Source organism: Quercus robur, chromosome 4 (genome assembly GCF_932294415.1).
Source record: "Quercus robur chromosome 4, dhQueRobu3.1, whole genome shotgun sequence".
Taxonomy (NCBI): Eukaryota; Viridiplantae; Streptophyta; class Magnoliopsida; order Fagales; family Fagaceae; genus Quercus; species Quercus robur.
In genome coordinates, this window is record NC_065537.1 from 6666592 (window position 1) to 6680157 (window position 13566).

Sequence of the window (13566 nt, forward strand, 5' to 3'; positions counted from 1 at the left end):
TTTATGCTATGTTGAAATCAGTACTTATATCTAAATGTCTTGCATTTTGATTTATGTACTGTCACTCTTGTGCCCTTGTAGGATTGTTCCTAGATGCATATACTTAGGGTAGATTATGCTTGGAGGGTCTATTGCTGTCCATGTATCCCAACTACATTTTCTAGTGGATTGTTTACCGCTTGGAGGACGGCGGAGAGGTTTTACGCCGAGGGCTTCGGTTTCCTCTTCGATAACACATCGCATGTTGTCTTTGTGTTTGCATCTTCCTTCCCTTTTATCTTTGCCTTTTATTATCTGCTGTGATTTTAATTTGGCTTAGATAGTTTATCCAATTCTATATTATAGCTTATGTTCATTTTCCGCACACTAGTTGTTTGACATAACGCTTGAATTGGTTAATTTGTAAATTGAGGGTTTAAACGTTCAAGGGTGTTTATACACATATTTGAACTTTCAAAAATGTCTCTTAGGCATTTTCTCACTTGTTTGGACTCCGATGAGTACCAAACTTTGGGGTTTCTCTTGTTTCCTCATTAGGAACATGCTTGGTTCATTGGTTATGTATTTAACACACCTTACCCCACATGTGCATTTTCAATATTTTGGTCATGCATTGCACATAGCCACCTCTTGCACACACATTTGCTACCCTTGTTATGCATTAATCTATACCTTGTTTCTTCATCCTAGCATGTCATATTTACTTTATGCTTTATAGCATTTTGTTTTGTCTTTTGTTTGAGCTTCATTTTCTCATTCATCTCGCACCCCTCATGTATCATTCTCCTTGTTCATTCCTTCATCTCTTGCCCTCGTTTTTCCTTGACTCTTTGTCTATTTGTGACAAAAAGGGGAAGAGTATACTGTGAGTTTTTGTCATTTCTACATGGCTCTTGTGCACATTATTAGGGGGAGAAATTCTATTTCTCGTGCACATTTGTAGGGAGAGAGATATTTCATAGGGGAGATGCATATACCAAGGGAGAGAAGACATTATGTTAATAAGAAAACTTTGTTTTGGTGTTTGGTGTATGGTCAAGTTGCTCACCTGTTTCACATCATGATTACTTGATCGCAATTTACTTGTTACATTATATTTGTCCTTTTTATGACTTGCTTGACCTTGAGGGTCTAATGTGTTTTGTGCAAGTGTTTCAGGTTACAGGTATATATGTTCCAAGTGCATCACAACTTCTCATCATTTTGAAGGGGAGAAACTTTAAGCACTTTTAGTTTATTTAAAATACTTTATATTTGCACCCATGTTGCTTTTGTAACCTTTTAGAGTTTGTTTCCATGTGATTTGTAAGCTTTTATGGTTTGTACCATGCTTATGCAGCCTTTATGCTTTGTAGCCTAGTACTTCTAGCTAAATGTTATACATTTTCTTTAAGTACTCTCACTCTTGTGCCTTAGTAGGATCTTGTTCCTAAATACATATACTTCATGTATTGTGCATTGGTTGAGTGTTAGATATGCAAGTGATTTGCATTGAGCTTATTAGCTTGTATGTCTAGATGTTCATTCCAAGTGTGAATGAGTATTGTGGTCACTATCTTATAGTGATTGATTGTATGGTCAACCCATGGTTTATTACTTTATTCCATTTTGCTTGATCGCATTGTGCTTGCCTCATATGCATTATAAATTTTTCTACATACAATGATCATATTGTGTTGTTGTGTTTCAGGAGATACTTGGTCATATGATTCAAGAGCTACACAGATTCTAGAGTTAGGTGAGTGAGTTTTGTCCAACTGTTCCCAACTCACATATTAAGTCTAGAGTTTGTTTTAGGGTTTTGTCATGGAATAGCCAAAGGGGGAGATTGTAAGATTGAATTTTATCAACCATCTTATTGGCTTAATTCCGTACCAAATTTGCTTGTATTTTAGCAATTAGTAATCCTGTATTTAGGTGAGAATCATGTAAGGGTAGTGTATGAGAGAGCGTGAAGAAATGCTCAAGATTGTGCAAAGAAGTAGGGATTCGCGACTGGATCTTGCGGGTAGCTCGTGGCTTGCAAGCCGCCAGAAGTTGCACACGTGCCAAGCATGCAGAGAAGCTGAATCGTCATGCTAGCTGCAGCACTATAAGACAAAAAGTCCAGTCTGGCCATTCAGTTACCTCACGGCTGGAACTCGTGGCTCAGTCAAGTTGCGAGGCCAAGCCGCCAGCTAGCTCTATTTTGAAAAACTGACTCTTCACATTCTCTCTCACCCTAGTATATATACCCCTTATACCCACGAAATAAAGAGAGCTTCGAGAGAGAAACCCTAGAGAAAAACAAGATTGACTCATCCCCAATCTTCACATAGAGATTCTTCAAATTCCTCTACTCTCACCCTCTCTATTGTTACATCCTTAAGAGGTACATTACCAAAACATTTTCTTACCATACCCACATCTATGAGAAGGCCATTTGGTGCTTGGGAAGTAGTTAGGAAGGGACCAATTTCATATTGGTTGATGCTATGAGTTATAGCGGAATCCGGTAAACTAAAGAAGAAATAGGTTCAGCGTAACCTCGTTGGAGTAGGAGCTTGGAGGGCTTAGGTACACTGGATAGATTAGGCTTGGAGGGTCTTCTGCTGTTCATGTATCCCAACTACATTTTTTAGTGGATTATTTACCGCTTGGAGGGCGGCGGAGAGGTTTTACGCCGAGGGTTTCGGTTTCCTCTTTGATAATACATCGTTGTGTTGTCCTTGTATTTGCATCTCTCTTCCCTTAATCTTTGTCATTTAATTTCTGCTGTGGATGTGATTTTATTTGGTTGAGATTGTTTATCAATTCTGTTATATGCTTATGTTCATATTCTGCACATTAATTATTTGATAATAAGCTTGAATTGATATTTTGGAAATTGGGGGTCTAAACATTCATAGTGTTTTATACACTCATTGAACATTCAGAGGTTCTTTATAAACGGGCTATCCATAGTTGAGGCCCTTGAGGGTTTTTTTTCTCCCGTAGGAGGTTTCCTAATTCCTACATCTATTGCACTTACCAAATATTAATGTGAATTATCAATCTTTCCGTATATCAAGGTAATTTTAGGCATTAAAAACTCATTTATCTTTGAAGAGCTCTTATAGCTTTTCTAATTCTTAAATACACTAAATAAATATCTCATACATTTAACAATAAATGGCAACCGATTGTTATGAAATTGTGTATAAAATTATAAACCAAACCCATTTAACAAAAATATTAATTTCACAAAAATATAGAATTGATTTTTTTTTTTTTTTGAGAAAGAAATTGATTGATTTTATAAATGTAAATCAACTACATCCAATTGTAAAATCGAAACAAAATGCGATGAGACATCTTCCATACATATTTGAAAATCTGGTATGCATAACACATTTTTCGCCAGACTATGAGCTACCCTATTGCCGTTTCTCTTAATGTGAGAATACAACAATCTTACATAATTATTAGCAAACATCTTCACATCTTCTATCAGCAAACTCATTGGTGATAAGCTATGCTCCTCTGCCTTCACTGCTTGAATCAGTCCAAGAGAATCACCTTCAAGAACGATGCTTCAGGAACCCAGCTCCAACGCAAAAGACAAAGCCTTCATGGCTACCAGTGCTTCAATCACATCAGCCTTGTATGCTTGATGGATTTTTTCTGAGCAAGATGCCAAAATAGCTCCCTTATCAACCCGGATTACTACTCCAATACCAAACATATGAGATTCACTAAATACAACTCCATCAAAATTTATTTTTACCAAACCCACTTGCAAACACCTCCATCTCGATCCTCCATTGCCACTGTTCATTATCTGTACCTCAGGAACTTGTTGATTTGCACAGAATTGTACCAGCATCTCCTTCGCCTGTTCTACCACTTGATGAAGCGGGATAGCTTGTAAATTCAGTCGAGCTTTAGTTCTCTAATTCCACACCATTTAAGCCATGTACGCAAACAATTCTAACGGCTTTCCTTCTGTAATCAGCCATGATAGCAGCTTTCTTAACATCAAAAAACCCCACCTCAGAACTAATCCCAGCTTTCCAATAAAGAACTAATCCCCCACTTCTACCCACTCTTGGTACAACCCATCTATAATCAAAACCAATACTACTTTGGACAAACTCTAGCCTTGCATCATCTGTAAGTGTCTCGGCTAAAAACACCACAATGGGATCTTTTGCCCGTATGATTTCAACGAGCTCCCTCCTTGTACGTAGGTTCCCAAACTCACGACAGCTCCAAGCTAAACAACTATAATATGCCTAAGATATTACTGCATTTGACATCTATATGAAAATTTATAAGCAAGCTGGCATTTAAGAGTAGTAATAGAAAAACTCACATACATATGAATAATCTATAGAAGCAACTATCAATACTTACAGCTAAAAGATTCAAAGTTTTGACATCAAAACACACCAAGGGAAAGCTTCCAAGTTAGCCTTAGTTCAAAAATATTGTTAAAACTAAGTCCATGTGGAATAGGAATGGGAGATCATTGTGCCAAAAAAGAAATACATTTTCCAACTCAAAAGAAAACATAACAAAGAAAGAACAAAAGAAGCAAGTAAGCAAGGGATTTATGCTTGGTTGCCAACTTAGATTTATATATTTTTCTTTTTCTTTTATCTAACCTCTTTTCTTCATACTAACATATCATTTCTTTTCCTTTTCTAAATATTTATTTTCTCATTCATTTATTAGATTTCTTAATACATTTTATTTATTTATTTTTAGCAATTTTTTTAATTAGCATATGGTGCAATAGATAACACGACATAATTCTTGTTGGTTCTATTTATCATGGGCCTCAAGTGCAAGATTAATTTATTTCCCCTAAAAAAAAATTGTTCTATTTCTAGGGTTCACTAGTACACTAATGTTTAATGGTCTCCTAAAAGAAAGCCAGTGGCAAGATAGTAACTGAGCAAATCATAGATCAATTTAATTATGTCATATATTCCATAAAAATATTCACATAATTTTATTTGTGATTATAATATGCTTTTTTACTTAGGAGATATGATATAATTAATTAAATTTCTTTTATTATCTTTATATCAATAATTCATAAATGTTGATAAAAAAAATTTATTAGTTAATTTAACTATTTTCATTCAAAAACTTAGATTCGTAGCTATAGTTAATTGGCCATGTTAGGACATATGTGATTCACTTGTTAGGAACATATGTCACTATTTTATGTAATTGGCTAATCCTTTGACAAAACGCACTATACTTGTATTTGGGTAGAACTAGGATATGTTTAATACTTCAAGAAACTTTGTTTCAAGATCAAGTGTTGACGTCATACAAGTCTGTTCAAGATTCAAGTCTGAAAAGTGCCTGTCATTAAAGCTCGACAGCTAGCCATCTATCGAGCTTGAAGAGCTGTTCAGCCTCGTGGCTTGACAACAGCTCGACAGATAGGGTATCTGTCGAGATTTATGAAAAATAGAATTTCAGATCTGTTTTAACTCTAATCTGTGAATGTATGTTTGGACTTTCTTTTCTCACAACCCTAGACATATAAAAGGATTATTTTAAGGGTCATCAACGTGGACACAAGTTGCACAAGTGTTGATCAAAGTTTATTTAAGCAAATTGTGATCGTAGACAAAGTTTTGCCCTAGTTCATCTTTCTTGTGAAGAAGTTGCTATGTTTGTGCACCGTAAGGTTTATTGACCAAGCATCTTCTGGATCTTCATCGTGTGGTGAACTAAAAAACTTTGCAGCCAACAACTTTCTCTAGTTGGTGATTGAAGTCACATACTGGGATCCGCGCAATTAGTTAGTCACGTACTGGGAGCCATGCATTAGAAGGAGAGATTGTTACTACAGAACAAGTCCAATTGAGTATTGGGGTAAGGGTTCAACTATAGGTTGGTATAAGGTACTAGGATTCCTTTACTTGTAACCGCTTGTTGTAATAATAGTGGATTCTCAAGAATGGTGACCTTAAAATCACCCGGTAGGGTTTTTGCCGTGTTAGTTTTCCCCATTCATAAACAAATCGCCGTGTCAATTTATTTTCCGCTACATACTTAGTTTAATTGGTGATTTGTTTCTACTATCATGCATTTGCGTGTTAATTTGATTAATTAATAAACTTGGCTAATTAATTAATTAATTCATCACAAAGGGTCAATACGTTTTGGGCCTATTAGGCCACTTGAACATTTTAGTACTTTAATCACTTTTGCTTCAAAATTATCAGGGCTTTGTTGAGTAATACTTCAAAGGCAAGAGGAATGGTACTTGAGTTCCTCCCCCCCCCCCCCCCTTTTTTCGCTTTTGTTTTCATCTTTTCATTTCTTTCTTTGTGATAAATATTAGATTGATTAGATTAACATAGAAAAGAAAAGGAAAGTTGATTGGTTTCACTATCATGATTCTCTTTCATAAAATGATTGGTAAAATTTGATTCTCTTAAAGAAAAGGAAAGTTGATTCTCTTTGTGATTCTCTTTCATAAAGTTGATTGGTAAAATTTCTTTTTTCTTTTAATTTTTTTTGTTTGTTGTAGTTGAAAAAATTAAGAAATAAAAAATAAAAAAGCAAAAGAAAAAAGAAGGAATCTATGTGCTTGAAGAAAATTTACCATCTCTTGTATTAAAAAACACTAATAAAACAAAAAAAGGAAAAGGGAAAAACATTTAAAAAGTAATCTATGCTCTTTAAGAAATCTTTCCATCTCTTCATATTCATTTCTACTAACCAAGAAAAAAAGAAACAACATCAAGACAAATACACTTTGAAGAAGTACACTTTTGTTCCTTTTCCTCGTAGAATCTGAGTATTTTTTTTTTTTTAAATGATTATCCCAAAATTGAATGTTATATTTTGGGAGCCTTAAATTAATCATGTCAAACATTGCTAGTAAAATTTGTTACGTCTAATAAGCATAAGATATATATCAGTTTTTCCATTATATTGTAGTTCATCATCACTTTGTGTCCTAAAGAGCAAATGCAAAAACACTTTTGTGTCCTCCGTGAACTTATGTAACTCTGGGCTCTTAAGTTTAGAAGTCCATCTCTCAACATTGAGAGTTAGACAACTTTTTGTGCTTGCCTATATTATGGGCTATCATAGAACCACCCAAGCCATTGGTTTGATTGGAATTTTGACATTTTGCCTTTTCAGACCAGGGGAAAAACAATATGTTAACCAAAACCCATTCTCTTATAACCCACCCAATTCTGCCGAAGGCCATGATTAGCGCACGAACACACACAAAAATTGTAAAAATAAAATAAAAAACCTTAAGCAATCTATTAGGATTTTTAATTTTTTATGTTGACTAAATTCCAAGATAGAAGTTTCTTTGTAATGAAAAGTTTCTTTGTTTTTTAAGAATTTAAATTTGTAATTGTTCGGTGTAATTGAGTTTGTTGTTCACTGTGCACATCAAAAAATACTGGTCAAGCGAGCTTATGAATGGTCGAGGAAATATAAGAAGAAATTTAGAGGCTTGGACAGATTTCAACATTTAGTTGAGAAATAGAGTCATCAATTAGCTCACTATGAAATTAGCTAACATTCAGTTTAAGCTATCTTGAAAAACTTAAAAAGATATGTGGGTGGAAAATCTCGGACATGTTAGGTAATTGAGGAGTAAGGCAACAACAATATTCTCAAAGCTTATTTAACTATCCATTACAATATTTTCAATCTACATATTTAAGTATAGTACCAAAATCCCTCCTTAATAATACTCTTATATATTCAAAAATAGGTTATAGTTAAATGCAAAATTAAAACGCCACATGATACTACTTCATGCACTCGTCTCTACCTTTATATATAAATATATATATATATATATATATATATATTGATTAGCTATTTATTCTTAACCGCAAGCAATCATAATTTTCCACTAAGAAGATAATCTAGTATTTCTATAACACTCTTCCAGGAATCGTCTTGGCAAAACATTGACTGGAAATTATTTTTAACTGTAATAATATATATATATATATATATATATAGAGAGAGAGAGAGAGAGAGAGAGAGAGAATAAATCCTTCCCCAAGTAATTAGTTGTTTAACTGTTATGAGTCAAGTCAATAAATCTTTTTTTTTTCCACTCAAAAGTAAGACTAGAAGTAATCAAATTTATATATAATAAAAAAAGGAAAGAACAAAGAACCAAGAAAATTTTTATTATTTAACAAAGCTGGTATGCAAGTGGCCATCATGCTATTCCTAGCATCTTCTAAGAAAAACCACTGAAAATGAGAGCTGGGAGAAATGAACATTCATAAAAAATTTAAAATCTGTGAATTATTCCAGAAATATCCCTAAAAAAAAGAGTCCAAATAGAAAATTACATGTAAAGTAAAACATACTAATCCATGCAAATGTTGAAAGTAACACACTATCTACTACATCTTTATGCATCTATTTAAAAAGTAAATAAATAAATAAAGGCCTAATCAAAATATGAACATGGATTCTTGAATGATCACGTCAATGTAGAAATCTAAGGCATTGAATGAGTGACCCATATTATTATTAATTATTTAGGACGTATTTTGCAAGTTGAAGGAAATTAATAAAATGGATGTAGGCCCACTCTGTCTTTTTCATTACAAAAATTAGAGTCCCTAATTTGATAGTATATTTCTCTATATTTCAATTTTCAAACAACATCACTTTCACGCGTTTTCTATTAAAGAATATATATGATCCTTTTGTTTTTTTCTTGACAGATTTATTCAACTCTCTCTCTCTCTCTCTCTCTCTCTCTCTCTCTCTCTCTCTCATGTGAGGAAATAAAATATGAACTAAAACAATAAGCACAACAATAGTAAATGTCTTGACAATAAACGACAAGGGTGCCATGACTTGACTCAATTATCCTACCTACTGCCTTCACAGATTTATTGTGCATAACTTCGTTCCCCTTTCCTTGCGGAAATAATACCTTAGGGAGTCTTCAACTGAATAATACGTAAATATAATATATAAGAAAACCATCTAACCCAAAAGACTTAAACATATAAGTTTGAGGCCAACTATATTATATTAACTACTTACTCTTCTCATTCTTGTTCACATGGACATAGTACGTAAATATAATATATAAGAAAACCATCTAACCCAAAACATATAAGTTTGAGGCCAACTATATTATATTAACTACTTACTCTTCTCATTCTTGTTCACATGGACGGAGCCACCATTGGACCAAGGGGGCAATGCCCCCCCCCCCCCCCCCCCCCCACAAAAAAAAAATATATATATATATATATATATTATTATATGTATGTGTATCAATTTTAGCAATTTTGTTCTATAAAATTACATTTTATTCTATAAAATTACATTTTATTTTCCTTAAACAATATCATTGATTCTTTTAAGAATAATACTATACTCACAAACTCTTTTACAAATTGTTTTAGTAGCAAATTCTTATTGATACGCATGAGCCCACTACTCACATAATTTTTTTATTTACCAATAACCACTTATCACATCAGTAATTTATAAAAAAGTTTGAAACTCTAGCATTTTCCTCATTTTAGTGACCATAAAAAAATTTATAGATCTAAAATCTAAAACAAAATATACAAGCCCCATAAAAATAGCTCAACAACAAAAATTACCAATAGTAAAACTAAAAAAATTAAGGTCAATTAACTAATTTTATCCAAAATAAACAACCCTGCCCTTTAAAAAATTCTAAACAAAAATAATTTTGTTCTTACCCATAATAATAAAAAATATATATATAAAAAAAAACACTCAACAGCTAATTAGTATCTTTGTTAGAGGTTGAAACCACCACACACAACCAATAGTAAAGCCATCCCCCTAACTTAAAGCTCTGGCTCCGTCCCTGCTTGGTCAATGTGAAAATTTACTCACACACGTGTATTCCCAAGTCTTCCACCATTGACTTGACTCAATTCTCATACTTTGTAGTTTGTATAAAACTGTCACAACAATGAATAGGGGAGTAATACTATTACTACATTTTCACAATGGGATGGTCCCTGGTGAATAGCTTATTGTGGGGTTTGATCGTTGTAGTTCAACTTCACAAGCCTAAAGGTTGCATTGAAGAAGAGTGGATGAGTCTGATAGAGAAATTAAGAAGTTTGTGAGGTCCACCCTCGATGTGGACAAAAATGGAAAGAAGCATATAAAAACCTAATCAACTAAGAACAAAAGAAAAGAGAGAGATGAGAGAGTGAGACTAGAAAAGAAGAGAGATGAGAGTTTGTCTCAATTCCCACATCATTCAAAACACATTTGGGCTTGTCTAAGCTAGGGTCATATCACATATTCATACGTACCAACTCACTTCATTCTTAGAAATCTAGATTTTTGGGCTCTGCTAAGGTCATATCAATTTTTTTTTTAATATTTGAAAAGAATAGCTTGTTGTTATGTTAAGTGTGTGGTATTGGTGTTAATAGGGTCTATTCTATTTATAGGCTTATTGGGCCTCCCAAGTCCCAAGTGTCCCAATTAATAAAATGTTGGTTAAGTTTTTTGTGGTTAATGAGGCACATGATTCTAAGTTGTGGGAGTTTCTAATAACTATTGCTAGTTTTTAATCAAATGGGCTGGAGTTACATGTACTATTGGGTTAGATAAAAGAGTTTCAAAGAGAGTTCATGGGCTCAATATATGGTCCATTAGTAGGTCAATGATAGATCATTTCTTTATTTCATACCATCTTCTCCACTACATCTTCTTCTACCCGCCTTACTTCGATCCATTTCTCATTCGTTGGAGCTATTATCAATAACGGATGCTATAGGTTGAAACTCTCTCTCTCAAAAAAAAAAAAAAAAAAAGACTCTTTCTCCTACTTACTAATAACTTAAAATACTTATTAATTCTTCTCAAAAAAAAAAAAAAAACTTATTAATTAATAAGGACTCTTTTTCCTTGTCAATTCATGATTAATTTTTTTTTTCCCCTAAATCACTAACTTCTCCACTCTAAGACTCATTAGCCACATGAAACTTATCTCATTTAATTTTTCAACTTATTTTTTTAATTAATTCATTTAAATCATTTTTTTAATTATAAAATGCTCCAAAAGATGCCTTTGTCTTTCAAAAAAAAAAACAAAAACAAAACAAAACCAAAAAAAAAAAAAAAAAAAAAAAAAAACAGAACAAAACAAAAGATGCCTTAAAATTATGCTTAAGTGACAAGCATGACTTGTACAAAGAGTATATTATTATCAAATGCCGTGTGAAAATTTCTCAAAAGATTCTCAAAATTTTTTTTTTAATGTATATTTTATCCACAAAAAAAAAAAAAAAAAAAAAAAACAATAATTGTGGTATATACTAAGAGCCAATTGAACAAAAATGCTCCAACGGGATGGCTTTGAATTATAATTTTCTTTTTCGGCCGTTGACTTAACTCAATTCTCCTAACGACAACCTTTGGAGAATACGAAGAGTAAATTGTACTCATAATTTTTTACTCTCTTTTTCAACCATTGAGTTGACTCAATTTTCCAACTTCGTATAAAACTGATCATGAGCAATGAATAGAGGAGTATTACTATTGCTACATTTTCAAAATGGGATGGTCCTCCGTGAAGAGCTTACTGTGGGGTTTGATAGTTCTAGTTCAAATTCACGGGCATAGAGGTTGCTTTGAAGAAAAGAGGATGGATCTTTTAGAAATCAAAGAGTTTGTGAGGTTCAACAAATATGTTGGGAGAAAATAGGTAACTAGCACTAAAAAACTAACTATTTAGTTAGTAGTTAAGGTTTCAAAACTAATTTGTTTTCTAGCATCTCGAGTATTTTAAACTCGATTTTGGCCAATAAATCGACCATCAGACGCTCGATTTCTATGCTCTGATTACTGCCGACGTGGCAAACTTTGCCACATGGGAACACAGAAATCGAGTCTCTAAGACTCGATTTCTAAGTGTTATACTGAGGAACCACAACGTCTGAGGGAAGAAAGCAGAGAAAAAAAAAAAAAAAAAAAAAAACAAGAAATAGAAAGAGAGATCGGCGAGACCCAGGCCGCGCGCGGCGCCTGGGTCTCGCCTGGGCTCGCCGATCTGCGGCCTGGGTCTCGCGAGCCCAGGCGCCGCGCGCGGCCTGGGTCTCGCGAGCCCAAGCGCTGCGCGCGGCCTGGATCTCGCGAGCCCAGGCAGCGCGGTGCCTGGGCTCGCGAGACCCAGGCAGCGCGGCGCCTGGGCTCGCGCTGCCTGGGCTCGCGAGAGGCGAGACCCAGGCCGCGCGCGGCGCCTGGGTCTCGCCGATCTGCGGCCTGGGTCTCGCCCTGTTTTTTTTTTTTTTTTTTTTTTTCTCTGCTTTCTTCCCTCAGACGTTGTGGTTCCGCAGTATAACACTTAGAAATCAAGTCTTAGAGACTCGATTTCTGTGTTCCCATGTGGCAAAGTTTGCCACGTCGGCAGTAATCAGAGTATAGAAATCGAGCGTTTGATGGTCGATTTATTGGCCAAAATCGAGTTTAAAATACTCGAGATGCTAGAAAACAAATTAGTTTTGAAACCTTAACTACTAACTAAATAGTTAGTTTTTTAGTGCTAGTTACCTATTTTCTCCAATATGTTGATAAAGATCATCTTCTCCCTTCATGGGTTGATAACCATGAAAGTGAGTGTTGTGAGTGGGAGCGTGTCAGCTGCAACTTCACCACTGGTCACTGGACCCAACTCTCTCTCCACAAAATTAGGGATTTACACTTTTATTGAGATTTAGATAAAATCTGGTTTCTAAACGCTTCTCTATTTGAGACTTTTAAGTAGCTAAGAAATCTTAATTTATCCTCAAATAGGTTTGGTGGTTGGATTGAGAATGAAGGTACGTTAATGGTGTCTCCTATTTATTTGTTTCTTATTATATTTTTCAAAGATTACACAAACAAACAAAAAAAAAAAAAGGTTTTGATACTGAATTGGTGTTATAATAGCGCTAATCTATATATCTATATATATAATAATAGGTGAAACTGAGAGAAACTCAAATTACAATTTCAAATTAGAGTTCCAATTTTGTACCATGTGTCTTAAATTATTTATTCTTAAAGAGTTTTATTTCTTAATTTTAGAATCAAATGTGGGACCACAGCATAAATATTCATCCAAGTGAGTTATTAAGTACAAAAATCAAAGAGTCTAAAATAAATGAATCATACCCAAAAAAATGCTTCACAATAATTTTAAAAAAATGGACAATTTACATTTTATACCTAATAATACCTAACAAATTTTTTTAATGAGTTAACAAAATATAAAAATGACTATCAATAGTATTTAAATTATATATATATATAGGAATTATATTATACATCTTATTGTATATTTTTAAGTGTATCCATGCATATATATTAGGTTACAAGCTAATGTATTTAGTGTGAGAATTACATGTTTCATATTATCACATGAATTATACACGCTTTAATATTTAAGGTTTTTCTTATTATTTAACAATTTTTAATTAATTAACTCATGCAGCATATTGTTCATAATATTAAGTGGTTTTTTTTTTAAATCATTTTCTCTGTAAAACAATTGAATTTTGCTTACATGTTAACTTCACATCTCTTCAAGCA

The 13566-nt window shown here is 33.6% G+C and overlaps 1 protein-coding gene across 5 annotated transcripts in view; it reads left to right on the forward strand.

Moving 5' to 3' along the window:
- LOC126720434 (uncharacterized) overlaps window positions 1-13566 on the forward strand; it is a 101339-nt gene that overhangs the window by 69456 nt on the left and 18317 nt on the right. The gene's annotated exons all lie outside the window — the stretch shown is intronic.